Source organism: Anabrus simplex, chromosome 7 (assembly GCF_040414725.1).
Source record: "Anabrus simplex isolate iqAnaSimp1 chromosome 7, ASM4041472v1, whole genome shotgun sequence".
Lineage (NCBI taxonomy): Eukaryota > Metazoa > Arthropoda > Insecta > Orthoptera > Tettigoniidae > Anabrus > Anabrus simplex.
In genome coordinates this window covers 286,657,215-286,673,355 of record NC_090271.1, presented here as the reverse complement: position 1 = coordinate 286,673,355, position 16,141 = coordinate 286,657,215, and the positions used below count along the sequence as shown (strand labels likewise).

The following is a 16,141-nucleotide window of genomic DNA, read 5'->3' as shown; positions in this document are numbered from 1 at the left end:
ACCATTAGACTATGTTTTTTCTTGTTCCTGATACTACGAACCTACGTATTAGGCGGAAAAATTTTGTCCGTTTTGCTCTACGATGCACCGTTTTCGAGATATTTAACATTTTATATTGAAGCCTCCAAGTTTAATGAATCGAACCAGCACGGTACGTTATACTCTCTACCATAGCTAGACCTGATCATGTTACGAAGACTCGCTTCAATACAAGCTAAAACAGAGCAAATGCAATAGGGCCTAATTAGGAACCGAACCGTTGATCCCATCATTAGACTATGGTTTTCTTGTTCCTCATACTGCGAACCTCGGTATTAGGCGGAAAAATTTGGTCCGTTTTGCTCTACGGTGCACCGTTTTCGAGATATTTAACATTTTACATTTAAGCCTTAAATTTAATGAATCGAACCAGCACGACACGTTAGCCTCTAAGCTAGCTTTCTTCATAAGAGTGGCAGCCATCTTGCGCAAGCACCCATAAAGCGTCTCATAAGGAGTTGTGTATAGCCGCCATCTTGTGTCCGCCATCTTGCGCAAGCATCCTTAGGGTGTCTCAAGCCATCTTGTGCAAGGACCCTTAAGCCGTCCTATAAGAGCAGCCGCTATCTTGAGCAAGCATCCCTAGGGCATCTCATAAGGAGTCATGTATAACTGCCATCTTGTGCAAGCTTCCCAAGGACGTCTCATAAGAACCTATGTATAGCAGCCATCTTGCGTAAGCACCCTTAAGGAGTCATGAATAGCCACCATCTTATGCAATTAGCATCGAGAGATGGCTGCTGTAGAATTTTTCTTTTTAAATTATCCACCACCACATTTCAAAGGTATCTAGCTAAAGATGACAGCACGGTGCTCTCTTGATTAAAGATGGCGGATGACAGCTAACAGAACTTTTCAAATTGCCCGCTACTACAGAGGGCAGCACGGTGCTCTGTAGATTAAAGATGGCGTATGACAGCTGACGAAATTAATCGCATGATAGCAGCACGGTGCTCTGTTGATTAAAGATGGCAGATGACACCTGTCAAAGAAAGCACATGGCTTTGTTTCCAAACAAGAGCACGTGGAATTTGCCGCCACCACATTTCAACTAAAGAGGGCAGCACTATGCTCTCTTGATTAAAGATGGCGGATAGTAGCTGTCAAAAAAGCACGTGAGTTTGTTTCCAAACAAGAGCACGTGGAATGTTTCAATTTGTCGCCACCACATTTCAAAGGTATCTAGCTAAAGATGGCAGCACGGTGCTCTCTTGTTTAAAGATGGCGGATGATAGCTAACAGAACTTTTCAAATTGCCCGCTACTACGTGCTTAAGGTAGTAGCCATAAAGAGGGCAGCACGGTGTTCTGCGGATTAAAATTGGCGGATGACAGCTGACGAAATTGCCCGCATGATAGCAGCACGATGCTCTGTTGATTAAAGACGGCGGATGACACCTGTCAAAGAAAGCACATGGCTTTGTTTCCAAACAAGAGCACGTGGAATTTGCCGCCACCACATTTCGAAGGTATCTAGCTAAAGAGGGCAGCACTGTGCTCTGTTGATTAAAGATGGCGGATGACGGCTGTCAAAAAAGCGCGTGAGTTTGTTTCCAAACAAGAGCATGTAGAATTTTTCAAATTGCCGCCACCACATAGAGGGCAGCACGGTGCTCTCTTGATTAAAGATGGCTGCTATCATGTAGAATTGCCTGCCACCACATTTCAAAGGTATCTAGCTAAAGAGGGCAGCACGGTGCTCTCTAGATTAAAGATGGCTGCTGTCAAAACGCATTTTTCAAATTATCCGCCACCACATTTCAAAGGTAAGTAGCTAAAGAGGGCAGCACTGTGCTCTATAGATTAAAGATGGCGGATGACAGCAGTCAAAAAAGCACGTGGATTTGTTTATCTCGCGCTAGTGAGGTTAAGTTGGTAGCACTAAATTTTAGGCCCGTTAAGATAGCAGCACTGCGGATGACAGGTGACGAATTTGCAGCTACTGCGATAAAGAGGGCAGCACAGTGCTCTGTGGTTTAAAGATGGCGGATGAAGCTGTCAAAAAAGCACGTGGATTTGTTTATGTCGCGCTAGTTAGGTTAAGTTGGTACTACTGAGTTTTAGGCCTGTCAAGATGGCAGTACTGAGGTTAGCGATTCGTTGTTGTCCGTCAAAAAGCACGTGGCTGTCAAAAACACGTGGATTTGTTTATCTCGCGCTAGTTAGGTTAAGTTGGTACTACTGAGGTTTAGGCCCTTCAAGATGGCAGTACTGTGGTTAGGGATGCGTTGTTGTCGATGATAGCTGTCAAAAAGCACGTGGCTGTCAAAAACACGTGGATTTGTTTACCAATTCAAATCTCGCGCTAGTTAGGTTAAGTTGGTACTACTGAGGTTTAGGCCCGTCAAGATGGCAGTACTGAGGTTAGCGATGCGTTGTTGTCGATGATAGCTGTCAAAAAGCACGTGGCTTTGTTTACAAATTCAAATTTCCCGCGGGTGGTGGAGGAGACCTCTGGGAGGCCTCTGGCTGTGGTGGTGGTAGAGGAGGCCTCTGGGAGGCCTCTGGCTGTGGTGGTGGTGGAGGTGGCCTCTGGGAGCCTGCGGTGGCGTTGGCGCCCGAATCCTTGTATTATACTACTAACATAGTTTTTTTATAGTCTGGAGCAGACTTGTAGATTTCTTGCAGTACGGTAGAGCCGCCTCAACAAATTTTCGTAGCCCCATAATTAGGCCAATAAATTGATGCTGGGGATAGCGCAGGTCCCGTCTATCCGACTGTCTGATTAAGTAAATCAATGGGGATGCATTAACTGAAGTGGAAAGGTTACTCAAGCACGTGCTGCATTGTTTTTCTTCGATTACAAGCACTAAATAACCACACACTAATGCATGAGAAGCAGTTTCCAAAGTGACACACACTGACTCAGGGGGCTCACGAACATCCTCCAGTAAATCAATTACCGTACATACTCAGCGGGCATCACTGGTTCTGTTTCGTCAACTCCGGGAGAGGATACTGAGGCAGAAAATTATGAATGTTGCTTGTGGGTAACGTTAGCACCATCGCTGGACATTAAAATACCGCATTTCAGAATTCTCTTTATGGAATTCTGAGTAGCCCGGGAGTCAGTCATGTCATTGCACCCTCCTCCCATTCTTATGGAACTAAACATGGCTTCAACTGGATCTCCTGAAAAAGCCCGTGTCATGGAATGAAACACCACGGCATTCTGGTTTTCCTTTCTTTGATTTGCAGAAAGGCACACAGCAGTACACCATTTTCACTGTAAACAAATACAGTACTACCTTATTTCCCGCTATTTCATTACAACAGTTCAGGAGCCGGTTGGTGCTGCCACCTGCTGTGGGTATCTGTAAACGGAGTTTCATTTAGTGACATGTTAAAATGTTGTAATAAGCAGGCAGTATGACAGTTCGTGCTGGTTCCCGATGGCGAGTGGATGTGTGGTTATCGGAGCTAGCGTTCTATTCAGTGTTGTGTGCGAGTAGGCTCGGGTTCGGTGGTGTCCTTCACTTTTGTTTGTTTCTTGGGCGTGGTGTGAGAGTTTGTGAGTATTATGTGGGTTAGTTTCCCAACTCCCTCCGGACCTCATGGTGGAGTCGAGTGGGGGACAGGGTATGGACGAGGAGTCTATTGAATTTGATAGTCGTGAGTTCTCTATGGAGAACACACTGGTGTTAAATGACATCAACCCACGTAATCGTAACCGTGCTCCCTCTAATAATGTTTTAATTTAATTTGATGTGTCCATGTCAGGTAGTGCTGACAATTATCTGATGCGCTGATCCATTTCTACTGGTAACGTTTACCTTGCGGTATTCTCTTCTGGTGTTGCTTACCTTCCTGTTGTTTCTGGTACTTGGTGCATCTGGTCAAGTTGTAACTAGATGGGTTCTAAATTTATTGGTCATGTTTTCCTTCTTAACGCCTGTTGGTCCGTGGGACTGGTTAAGGGTAGTTACTGCTTGCTAGCTTCTTCCCCCTCACATTCATTTTTTCGGTCATCTGTGTATTGAATCTCCTCGTCTATTGTATTTTCTGCTACTCGCCTCGGATGACTAGTGTTGTGCATGTGGTGTATCTGCTAGTTCTGGTTGGTGAGTGTCAGTTTTAGCCTTGTGCTTGAATGTAAATTTTCATTCTTCCTGATATTTCATTTTCTGGTCCTGGTTGGTTACTGTATGTATTGGTGCTTACTTATTCCTACCTGTAAATGTAAAATCCGTACTCTGGTACTGGTGCTACTGGGTGGTTGTGTAGGTTCATTGCTGGAGTCTCGGTGTGGGTCATGGCTGGCTTATTGCTGAAGCGATCATTCTTTTTTTTTCATGTTTCATTCTGGGATTTTGGTTGTGGGTCTCGCAGTTGTCGAGTGGTTATTGGTATTCTATCATTTCCTGATAATTGAGGAATCTGCTCTTAAATTCATAATTGCTTCTTATTATATTCTTCCTGTTCATTTTTCTGAGGATTATGGGAGTGCATTATGTCATCGCAGTTAGTCTAGTGTGTATGCTGTTTATCTAGTTGAGTGAGGTGTCGTCGAAATTAATGTGAAGTCTTCTCTAGTGTAAACTTGAGCCTATCTGTTACCGTATGTCCATGTCTTGGCTGGTATATTTATTAATCCTTGAGTCCTCGTGTAGGCAAGGAGTTTGCGAGTCAATATGGGATGTCTTGCAGGTGATTCAGTTCACACTATTATTAGCCCAAGATATTTCTTGAGGCCCGTCTTGGCATTTGTTGTCATTTCAAGGATGTACACTGGCTTCGACCATGTTTAGGTGGATATTGTGTGATATGAGAACTTATGTTTCTTCAACATGATCTCTGTAGGTCAGATGTGAGAAGATATTGTGTACTTAGAAGTGTTTCCCTTGCACCCGAAGGCTGTTTATATGTAGTCTCATTCGATCAAGTTTATTTCCATAATCTGCTTCTTATTTTACACTGTGGTATGTCCATCATCTGGTTTGCTACTTCTTGTGATTTGGTTGCATCTAGCTCAAACCAGCATGTTTTTGCAATTTTATATTGTCGCTTGCTTGCCATCTGACTGTTCTGGGGTCTGTTTCTATGAGTATGAGGTCATGTGGAATAGTTCATGTGCTGTCGCTGAAATTCTTGGTCTGTCATTGGAGGTATGGGAACCAATTGACTGATTGAAGGTTCTTCTCCATCAACTCATGAGCTTTATCTTCGTGTCAACTATCAATTCTGCATCGTTTATGTATTATTATCTCCCGTGAACTCCGACTGGCTGGAAGGGTGTCTGTGGATTGGCATTATCTCACAGGGTGGACTGTCTTTACGCCACCATATTTTTAGTCCTGGGTTATCCAGAGGTTCTCTAAACACTTGATGGTCTTGGTAGTACACCTGTGCTCGTTGTATTCAAAGATGGTTTATATGGAGTGGAATTTCCTTGAATTTTGGCCCTTATTTATGCTGCTTTGAGTTGGTTCTGCCTGATACCCTAACACTATTTTCATTTCTTGTTGTGTGTTCCCTACCATCCTTTCTGTAATTGTTGGCCGTGATGTGGCGGTTTGCCTGGGTTACTGTTGCATGGTGATCTCTTGCGGACACGCTTATGAGCTCCCTTCCACCTATTATTATGTCGACGAAGTCTCCTGTTATCGCCATTGCCTTCTTATGCTGGGTCAATTGCCATGTGATCTCTACGTTATGGTTATGGATGGTTTGGGGTACTGTGTTTTCTAGGTCTTGATGGTGATCTTTCTGCCGTTCATTTTCTTCTGAATTATCTGATTATCATGTACCTTGTGTCATGTAAATGAGTTGATCGTTATGGATGAATTCTATCCGTCTCACTGTGTGATAATCCATCTTCGTATCTCCCCCTGTATCCTCCGTTGTTTATTTATTTCTGGTGTGTATCGTGCCTCCCTTCTGAACCGTTGCTCTCTTCTGTAAAATTATGTAAGGTGTGGAAGAATGCTATGTAGATTCTTGTAAAATGAATGTGGAAAACTATGTAATAATGGTCTTCGACCTGGTAGTTGGGAGTTTAATTGCCCTGGTTTGGGCCTTTTTCACATATATTTGGTCCTGTTGTGGGCAAAATTTACGTTTCTTACTCCGGTATTTCATGACCCAGCATCTGTATTCCAAATTATTGCTCTTGTTTCTGTTAATTTACTTCCCTTGAAAATTAAATTTTTGGGAACATTCAGTTAGGTTAGGCCCTCTTTCCTTGTATATATGGGTTGCTTTATTTTAATACTGTAAGATTATTTTGATTTATTAGTCATATCTAATTTCTTTAAAAATAGATTATAGTAATTTCCTTCCACAAATGTAATATTCAGTAGCGATAACTCTAAATAGTTAGCAAATATCAATGCCGGAAGTGGCAAATGAACTGTAGTCTAGCCATGGGTGTTACCCGTGTGTCCACACTTGAAGATAATATTGAAGATAATACTCGTGCCATTGTAAGTGTTTGTGCGTACTACTGTCCCATGAACTTTCAAAAACACTATTTCAAGTGGGTCATTGAAACCTGGTTCGGAACTAATGAAATCCCTAATGAGTGTGAGATGACCGAAGTGGTGACTAATTGTTTTTGAACTGTACTTGCTCCGTCGCTGCAGCTTTTTGTTCCTGTTGCAGCTATTCGTGTACACCTTGTAGCTGCCGTTTCAAGAAGCTAATCCCGACTAGTGCATCTAAAATCCTGTGTCATTGGAGCTCAATATTCGGTGCTGAAATCTTGCAAATCATGAGTCTGTTTACCACCTGGTGTGTTGTACGGTGTGCTGACTGGCCATTGGTACTCCGTCTTCCTGCACATTGTACAGTCCATGTGTGCCCTGTGTTGTTTCTTCGATGGCACCCATTACCAAGTAAGACTGTTCCTGAAGCTTGTTTTCTTGGCATGAAATGAGATGTACACGTCGTGATTCTATGGGGGTTATGTCTAACTGATTAATGAACTAAACTAGTGGACTTACGTCAAACTCTTTGAAGCTCTGGTACTCTGCGACTGAGTGGTACCTTTTCAAGTGCATATGACTGAACGCTATCTGCCCAATCTCGGCCCCCTGTGGTCCTCTTTCAGGCGGGGGTGACTGAAGCATTATTTTACTAAGTACGCTTGTTATGCGATCTACCTTGGAAAATCTACTGTCTATGCAACATTTGCTTAAATTGTGTCCTTTACCCGCACTCATAATTTTGGGTGAAATATTGCCTTCTGCTATGGATCTCGTGCTCTCGGCCTAGCGATTGTGCGGAACTGTAATATTACCACGATAATATGAGACTAGAATTCTACTCTATGTAAAGTATTCGATTGCTAAACTCTGTGTCTGGTAGAGCTCAGAAACTGTTAGCCTACTGGCGAATGTGACTTTCCCTCACGTAGTTGTTCTGTGTATTACTGCCGCTGAGGGTATAAGCACTGTGGTCTGCTGTCTAACTGATTAATGAACTAAACTAGTGGACTTACGTCAAACTCTTGAAGCGGACTTGTACGCCATCTATTAGTGAGCATAGCTACTGCAGTGTGGTTTTGGACGGCGCAACCAGGGCGTGTAACTGGACTAGCGAGTGTCGCTCCTACCGGCGAACGCTGAAGGTGATTTTCTGCGCGTGAAGGCGAGAGAGAGAGATGACCTTGGCGTTGTACTGATGGAGGGTTCGACCGTTGCTAAGACTATGTGTGGTATTTGGGTCAACTACGTGGTAAGTTATCTTGGCACTCGATCTACTGGTAAATATGTTTAAATTATTTCTGTTCCTATTATTTTAATGTGTATATACTATATTCAAGCTGAGGTATGGATGTGATGGATATTATGTTTGGTGACACTGAGTTCTGCTTTTCAAGTGTGTGCGTAGTACGTAAAGGATGATCATTATTGTGCCGAGATAATATTTGAAATTCTTCATTTCCTTGTTTCTTGAAGTTGTGCTTCTTTTCTTCTGCCCTTATATTGGTGTGTTTGCGAGTGATTTATTTCTGGGTGATACGATTTCATGCGTGTGCCGTTCCCTGTGGAAATTCCATTTATTAATTTTTTTCTCTTCTTTCGTCTGTGTTTGGTAGGTCTTTTTAGCCTACTCATGTTCATATATGATTTCTCTCTTAGTGCCTCTTGGCGTGGGTTTTGGCTTTCGTGTGCACGTAATTGACCGAATACTACACTACACTTGTCTCTATTATTTTCTTAAAATTCTATTAACGTTATTATTATTATTATTATTATTATTATTATTATTATTATTATTATTATTATTATTATTATTATTATTATTATTATTCTGGTGCAAATTCCACCAAGGCCAATAATAAAAAATGACTAGTGGCTTCGGCTGAGTCGACTTATCCCCCTTCCCGAGGCTCAGCCCCTGGTAAACTGGTCGAAAATTCAGAGAACGTTCAATCTGCAAATCCATCTTTTGAATGCCCCAAAGAGTGTCTTAGGATTGCGGCGGGTTCCCCCGCACCTGTTCCTTTTCTTAAGATTGAGTTAAATAACGAGCCTATAACCGCTCTATTAGATTCAGGCAGTGTTTGTTCAATTATTTCGGACCAATGGTATTCAAAATTGAAATCAGTTTGTAAACTACCTGACTATGGCTCAACTACTGTTCAATATGTTTCGGCTAATTCATCTCCATTAGAAATTCTAGGTTATGTACAGGTCAAAATTCGTATTTTTAAATTTACATAGAAAATCAAACTGTTTGTGGCTAAGCACTTGTCTTGCCCCATCATATTGGGAGCGGACTTCATTTCTCACACTGGTCTTGTGCTCGATCTTCAGAGTAAATCGTGCACATTCAAATTTGCTTCCAATTGTAAAATCCCCTTGTTAAAATGTAATCCTGCATCATGTTCATCTATTTCGCCTACCCAGGATGAGATGTTGTTAGACCTTAGACGTCTACATGAGGAGCAGGCTGATAGTATTCGTAAGTTGTGTCAGTCGTTTTCAGAGGTGTTCTCTGATACTCTTGGTGTTACTGACCTTATTGAATACAAAATTGAGGTCACGGATTCGATTCCTGTCCGTTTTCCACCTTATAGGCTATCTCCACCAAAAATGAAGGTTCTGAAAGAAATCATCGATCAGATGTTGAAGGATGGTATTATTAGGCCCTCTAAGTCGGCGTATTCTTCGCCTATTTTTCTAGTCCAGAAACCCCAAGGTGGCTTCAGGCCTGTCATTGATTATAGGGCTCTCAATCGGAAGGTGGTGTTACAATCTGTGCCCCTTCCTGACCTTCATTCTTGTTTTTCATGGTTTCGTAAGGCCAAGTTCTTTACTATCTTGGACCTGAATCAGGCCTACAATCAAATTCCCCTTGAGGAAGAGTCTAAACATCTTACAGCGTTTGCTACGGACTGGAATTTATACGAATACAACCGCGTGCCTTTCGGGCTCCCCACGGGAGCAGCTGTACTCACTAGACTGCTAGATAGGGTCTTCTCCGACATCAAATTTGAGTACTTGTATCACTACTTGGATGATGTCGTCGTATTTTCGGAGACCTTTGAAGAACATCTAGATCATCTGCGAGAAGTTCTCAATCGCCTTCGTAAAGCTGGGTTAACTGTCAAGTTGTCCAAGGTTGCCTTTGCTAAGCCCTCTATGTCATTCCTAGGGCATATTGTGACACCTGATGGTGTTGCCGTCGATCATTCTAGAACACAGGCCATCCGTGATTTTAAACCTCCCAAGGACATTAAAGGTATCACCAGGTTCATTGGTATGGTGAATTTCTTCAGGAAGTTTATTCCTAACTTTGCTAATAGAGCGGCGCCCTTGAACCTTCTTCGTAGGAAAGGCATCAAATTCGAGTGGGGACCTTCTCAACAAGCCGCTTTTGAAGATCTTAAATTAGCTCTCTGTAATGCCCCTGTCCTTGCTATGCCTGATTTCTCAAAGAAATTCATCGTCAAAACCGGCGCGTCGTCGTCAGCAGTAGCTGCAGTCCTTCTTCAAGAGACTGAACTAGGGAGGCGACCCATCGCCTATGCATCTAGGACCTTGTCGGCTCAAGAAGCCAAGTATTCCATATATGAGCTCGAAGGTTTGGCAGTCTTATTTGCCTTAGAAAAGTTCCGTCTCTATCTGGAACATGTCAAATTCGACTTGGAGACAGATAATCAAGCCATAACCTCTTCAGACCTGGGGTACACATATGTGCACCTTCGGTTATTACGTATTGACAGTGTAGGGATTTGATTTATCTGCATTCTTACCTCGCATACACATTTGTGTACCATTGGGTTCTTTAAATCTACACGAGATCGCAGCAGCGCGTAGAACAAGCTTCTGCTGCAGACGAAGAAAGAAAGTAGAGTTACCAAGATGGCGGCACGACCAACCTCGCTTACTGGTAAGTCCATTTTAATTAGTATATGCCTATTTTCAGCCAGGATAAAAATGTATAAACTTTACTACATGCCTAATTATCACATTCATGTTATAATTTCACAGAATTTTTGTTGATGTTTGCACTATTTGAGCAAAAATTACAAGGTACACATATGTGCACCTCAGGTTCAAGTTAACAGAAAATGTCTGTACCTCCCTATTTATTCTTACAGATTCCGGCTTAGGTGATGATGATATTAGTGCCCTTCTGAACAATAGTGATGGAGAATTTTCAGATTCTAGTGATGAAGGATACATAAATGAGCCCCTGGAAGTGCCAAATAACGAAGAAGTTCCATCAGAACCAGAAATATATCATGATACAGATAGAAATGACTCGGCTGATTCCAGTGTTACAACGTCTCATAGAGAATTGCCATGGGTTTCTAAAGAGTAAGTCTATTAAGTTTATTAATGTTTCTATAATATTGTTGCAGTATTGGAGTAAACTCATTAGGAAAATAGAAAAATTAGAAATTATAATTAGAAAAAAATCATTCTTCAATCATAAGTTCATTAACCTCACGGGTGTTACGCATGGTACTAAAATGACATAATGTTATGCTGATTCATGTGCAGAATTTTCAAGTTATAATAGGAAATTAATTAATTTGTTAGGAAGCAATTGTTTTTGTAACAGTAAACCAGCGCATTGTTGTTCCAGAATGACACCCAGTGGAGTGACTACTGATGAGGCGCTATCTCCAGATGCAGATTATTCAAAGGGAAAGCTGTATTCAATTTTAGAATATTTCAGTTTACAGTTCTGGCAACTAGTAGCAGATCAGACTAATCTAAATTCCGTGCAAAAGCGCAATCATAGATCTGTGAGTACTACAGTGAAGGAGATTGTGAGATTCACTGGAATCCAAGTGCTAATGGGAACACTGGCCTATTACAGAACTGATACAACCTGCAAATGGCCAGTAAGAGTATACAGCCACTTTATTGATCTAGTAATTGTAAACTGCTGGCTTATGTACAAGCGCTTTTGTGCACAAGAAGAAATTCCGAAGAAAGACGTACTTGGACTCCTTGCTTACCGTCTGGCTGTCGCAAGAGCTATGATTCAGTATGAAGGGTGAACTCCGCATCAATCTGGATCAGTACCTAAGCGAGGTCGACCAAGTGGAGAATCAGTATTGGAGATCAACACGAGTCAAGAGGCTGACCTAACACCAAGGAAGCAAAGAAGAGTTGTGTCACAGCCCGACGTTGACGTTCGAACAGACGGTTTTGGACACCTACCCCACTAGAATGACGACAATTTTGCCTCAAAATGCCGTTTTTCGGGATGCAAATCAAGATCACGAGTTACGTGCGTGAAATGCAAAGTGTATTTGTGCATAATGAAAAACAACTGTTTTGAGAACTATCACAGATGAAAGTTGAGTTGTGACCTGAGGTGCACATATGTGCACCTTCTGTATATTTTATGAATAAAATAAATATTTCTTTTTACCACCAAATATGACTTACTGAGGTCATTTTAAAGTCAAAAAAGCAAAGAAATAATTTTTATCCCAACTTCCTTGCTCTTGGGTCTGAAGAGGTTAAGCTGGGTCTTAGGTAGGCCGCGTCGTACTGGTCGTATAGCCCGTTGGGCCATCCGTATTTCTGCCTTCCAATTCGATGTCAGGCATATCCGAGGTACCGAAAATGTTGTCACTGATGGACTCAGCCGTATGTTTTCCAACGACGTGGAGACCCATGAACCGGTCGACAGTTCATCACCTCCCGAGTCCATACTATCTGATGTTAATGCCATCTTAACAGATGCTCCCATGCTCTTTAGGGATATCGAGAAATACCAACGTGAAGATCCGACGCTGGCTCCGATAATGGAAACCCTTTCTTCTGGGGAACATGTCGTCCCTTATGTTCTGAGGAATGGTGTTTTATGTTGCCCATCAAGGCAGGATAAGATGATGAAGGTTGTCGTTCCAGCGGTTCTTGTACCTATGATCTTCAAGTATTATCATGAAACCCCATTAGGAGGGCACCTAGGCATCTTTAAAACTCGTGAGAAAATTCGTGAAATGTTCATCTGGAAGGGTATGGACGGTGAAATCCGTGAACTAGTAAAGGCTTGTAAATCCTGTTTGCTTAGTAAACCAACCATGTCCACCAAGGTAGGCCTTCTGTCTTCGCATCAAGCGTCGCGCCCCATGGAACGCCTGTATATTGATTATGTAGGACCCTTCCCCCAGTCGAAGGGAAATGCCAACAAGTTCATCTTTGTATGCGTAGATGGTTTTACAAGATTTTCCTGGTTATTTCCGACTAAGCTGGCTACCGCTCAGTCCACCATTACTTGTCTAAATTCTATCTTTGCTTCTTTTGGCCCGTGTCAATATATTGTGTCTGATAATGCTAAGGAGTCTTTAAACCAAGATGACGACTACTGTGTGTGAGTCTGTGATATCCGTAGTAGATAATGGTGTAAGATGCAGTGAAAAATGTGGCAAATGCAGAAGAGTAGTTAAAAATGGGATTCTGTGTCGTAAGTGTGATGAATGGTACCATTTTCGTTGTGCAAATATTGTAAATAGGACTGATACTGAAGAAAGTGAGTGGCTGTGTTTCGAGTGTAAACAAACTGATAGTGAGGCAGAACAACAAGAAAGAGAGACTTACGAAACTATAATTAAGATTTTAGGAGTGCTACAAGAGGACTTATGCGCTCTGAAACATGAAAATGAATGCTTAAAGGGCAGAATAAAGAAACTGGAAGATAAAGAAGACATTGGAGAAGAAAGATCGCCGTGGAAGGAAGTGACGCGTGGCCATTTTAGGCCTAATGTTAAACATATGGGAGAAACTACGTACAACTTAAAACCGGGAAAAAACTCTTTGCAGTGCCAAAATAGATTTCAGTTATTGCAGCAAGTTCCAGAAGAAGACACACCAAGTTTTCCAAATAATTTTAAATCCAGTGGAGGTAAGAAAACCAACCGAAAGTCAAGATCGCCAAAGATTCATCTCTACGCAGACAGTCAAGGGCGGGGTATGGCAGAAGGCATCAAGGATGAGCTGCAGAATCCAGAAACTGAGTTTTTAGGACTAATAAAACCAGGTGCCAAAACTGAAGACGTCCTTTCAAGTTGTGATCCTGTGTCAGAGAAGGACAATTATGTGGTGATTGTGAGTGGTACAAATGACATTGCTGCAAATGAAGGTGAGGAACTAATTACGACTCTCAGAGGTAAGATTTCCAAACTACCTGACTCAAAAGTAATTGTAGTAAATGTGCCACCCAGGTATGACCTTTTAGAGGACTCATGTGTGAACAAAGCTGTACATGATGTAAATATAAAAATCAAGAGATTATGTAAGAGTTTTAGAAATGTCTATGTAGTAGATACTTTAGGTCTTGGCAGGCAAATGTTCACTAGACGTGGGTTACATCTAAATGGTAATGGAAAAGCAACTCTCTGTAGACAAATTGCTACAATTATCAACAGAGATTTGCAAACTAATCGGTACTTAAGAAAACCCATACCACTAAACTGGCACATACAGGGAAACTTGCCAGAAAACCCAGACCCTTAAATCAAGATCTATGTACAAGGATCTGGGTTCCAGGGAAGTTCTCAACTCATGAGTCAAACGTTACCCAATTGCAACAGTCAAGTTTTAGGGAGGAAGGAGGTCTGAGATTGCTCTTGGTAAACTGTCAGAGTGTAGTAAATAAACAATTAAAATTCGGTACATTGATGGAATCTTATGAGACGGATGTGGTGATAGGAGTGGAATCGTGGTTGAGAGAAGGGGTGGGTAATACAGAAGTATTTCCAGAAGGGTATACAGTCTATCGTAGAGACCGAGGAGATAAAAAAGGAGGAGGGGTATTTATTCTGGTGAAGGAAACTTATTGTTCGCATGAATGGTTTACTGATGAAAGGGATGAAATATTAGGGATAAAATTAGTTTGTGATAATATGAAGGAGGTGGGAATTATAGGAACATATAGGCCTGGAAGAGAGGAAAGAGATATGGAAATATTTGAGAAAATAATAGATTATACTCATAAAAACAATAATGATACGGTAATAATTGGGGGAGATCTAAACTTGCCTGAAGTTGAATGGAATGGAGCTGCAAGTGAAGCCCATGAACAGAAACTGACAAATAAGTTAATTTGGGAGGGACGATTTACACAGGTAGTACAAGAACCAACTCGTCTCAATAACTTGCTAGATGTATTCTTGGTTAAGCCATGGGAAATTGTTGATAAAACTGAGGTAATTGAAGGAATAGGTGACCATAAGGCTGTAATAATGGATGTAGGACTCGTACCAAAAATGCTTAATAAGAGGGTCACAAAAGACAAGAAATTATACAGAAAAACTAAAGTTGATGAATTTGGGACTTACCTTAAATCACAATTCAGTTGTTGGATAAGTGAAGGGAATAATGTGGATACACTTTGGGCTAAATTTAAAGGAATAATTTGGGAAGGAGAGAAGAGATTTGTACCTGTTAAGAAGGGTAAAATGACCTCAGACCCTGTTTATTACACAAGGGAAATAAGAAAATTAAAAAGAAAATGTAGAATAGTAAACAGGAAAATCAAAGAAGGTAGGGAGAATAGAGAAACTAGAAAACAACTAATGAGGGAACTGAATAGAGTGAAAAAGGAAGCAAAAGAGAATTATATGAATGACATTCTTCAAGAGGGTAATGACCACAAAGGGAAATGGAAAAAGCTGTATTCATATATTAGGAATCAAAAAGGAAAAGGAATCCAAATTCCTACAATGGTGGGAGAATGGGGGTGAACACTATTTAACAGATACTGAGAAAGCAAACCTCCTTAGTAGGGAATTCCGAGATTCAGTAGAAGATTGTCAGGACTTGGAAACCGTAACAGAAGATAGAGAGGGAGAGACACAGAGGGAAACAAGAAGCTTCTCATTCACAAATGAAGATATTTTCAGAGAAATCCAACTGCTTCAGCAAGGAAAAGCAGCAGGAAGTGATCAAATTACTGGGGAGGTATTAAAGACAATGGGGTGGTATATAGTGCCTTATTTAAAATTTCTCTTTGACTATGTCATAAATAATAGTGTGATACCAAAGGAATGGAAGGAATCTATAATAATACCAATTTATAAAGGAAAGGGTGATAAAAGGAAACCAGAGAACTACAGACCAATCAGCCTGACCAGTATAGTTTGTAAAATACTGGAGAGTTTAATAGCAAAGTACATCAGAGGGATATGTGATGATAAAAATTGGTTCATGAGGAGCCAGTATGGATTTAGAAAGAAATTTTCTTGCGAGGCACAACTGGTGGGATTTCAGCAGGACATATCAGATCAGTTAGATTCAGGAGGCCAGTTAGATTGCATAGCCATAGATCTTTCCAAAGCCTTTGATAGAGTGGAACATGGAATATTATTAAAGAAATTGGAGGGAATAGGATTGGACGTGTTGGATAAGAACATTTCTAAATTCAAGGGTTCAGAAAGTCAAAGTAGGAAATAATATATCACAGGAAGAGAAAGTCTGGAAGGGAATTGCACAGGGTAGTATAATCGGTCCGTTACTTTTCTTAATATACGCAAATGACTTAGGGAACAATATAACATCGAAAATAAGATTGTATGCAGATGACATAATTGTTTATAGGGAAATAAATAACATTGAGGATTGTTCAGAATTACAAAGGGACCTTGACAGTATCCAGGAATGGGTTGAAGAAAATAATATGAAGATTAATGG

At 41.2% G+C, this 16,141-nt stretch overlaps 1 protein-coding gene across 1 annotated transcript in view; it reads left to right on the top strand.

Annotated features, from left to right (window-relative positions):
* The first annotated feature begins 7,692 nt into the window (after window positions 1–7,692).
* The window catches only part of LOC136877567 (ornithine transcarbamylase, mitochondrial), a 183,334-nt gene continuing 174,885 nt past the window's right edge, over window positions 7,693–16,141 (top strand). Inside the window, exon 1 of the mRNA XM_068228683.1 lies at window positions 7,693–7,712. The gene's annotated coding sequence lies outside the window, so the exon portion shown is untranslated. The remainder of the gene's footprint in view (window positions 7,713–16,141) is intronic.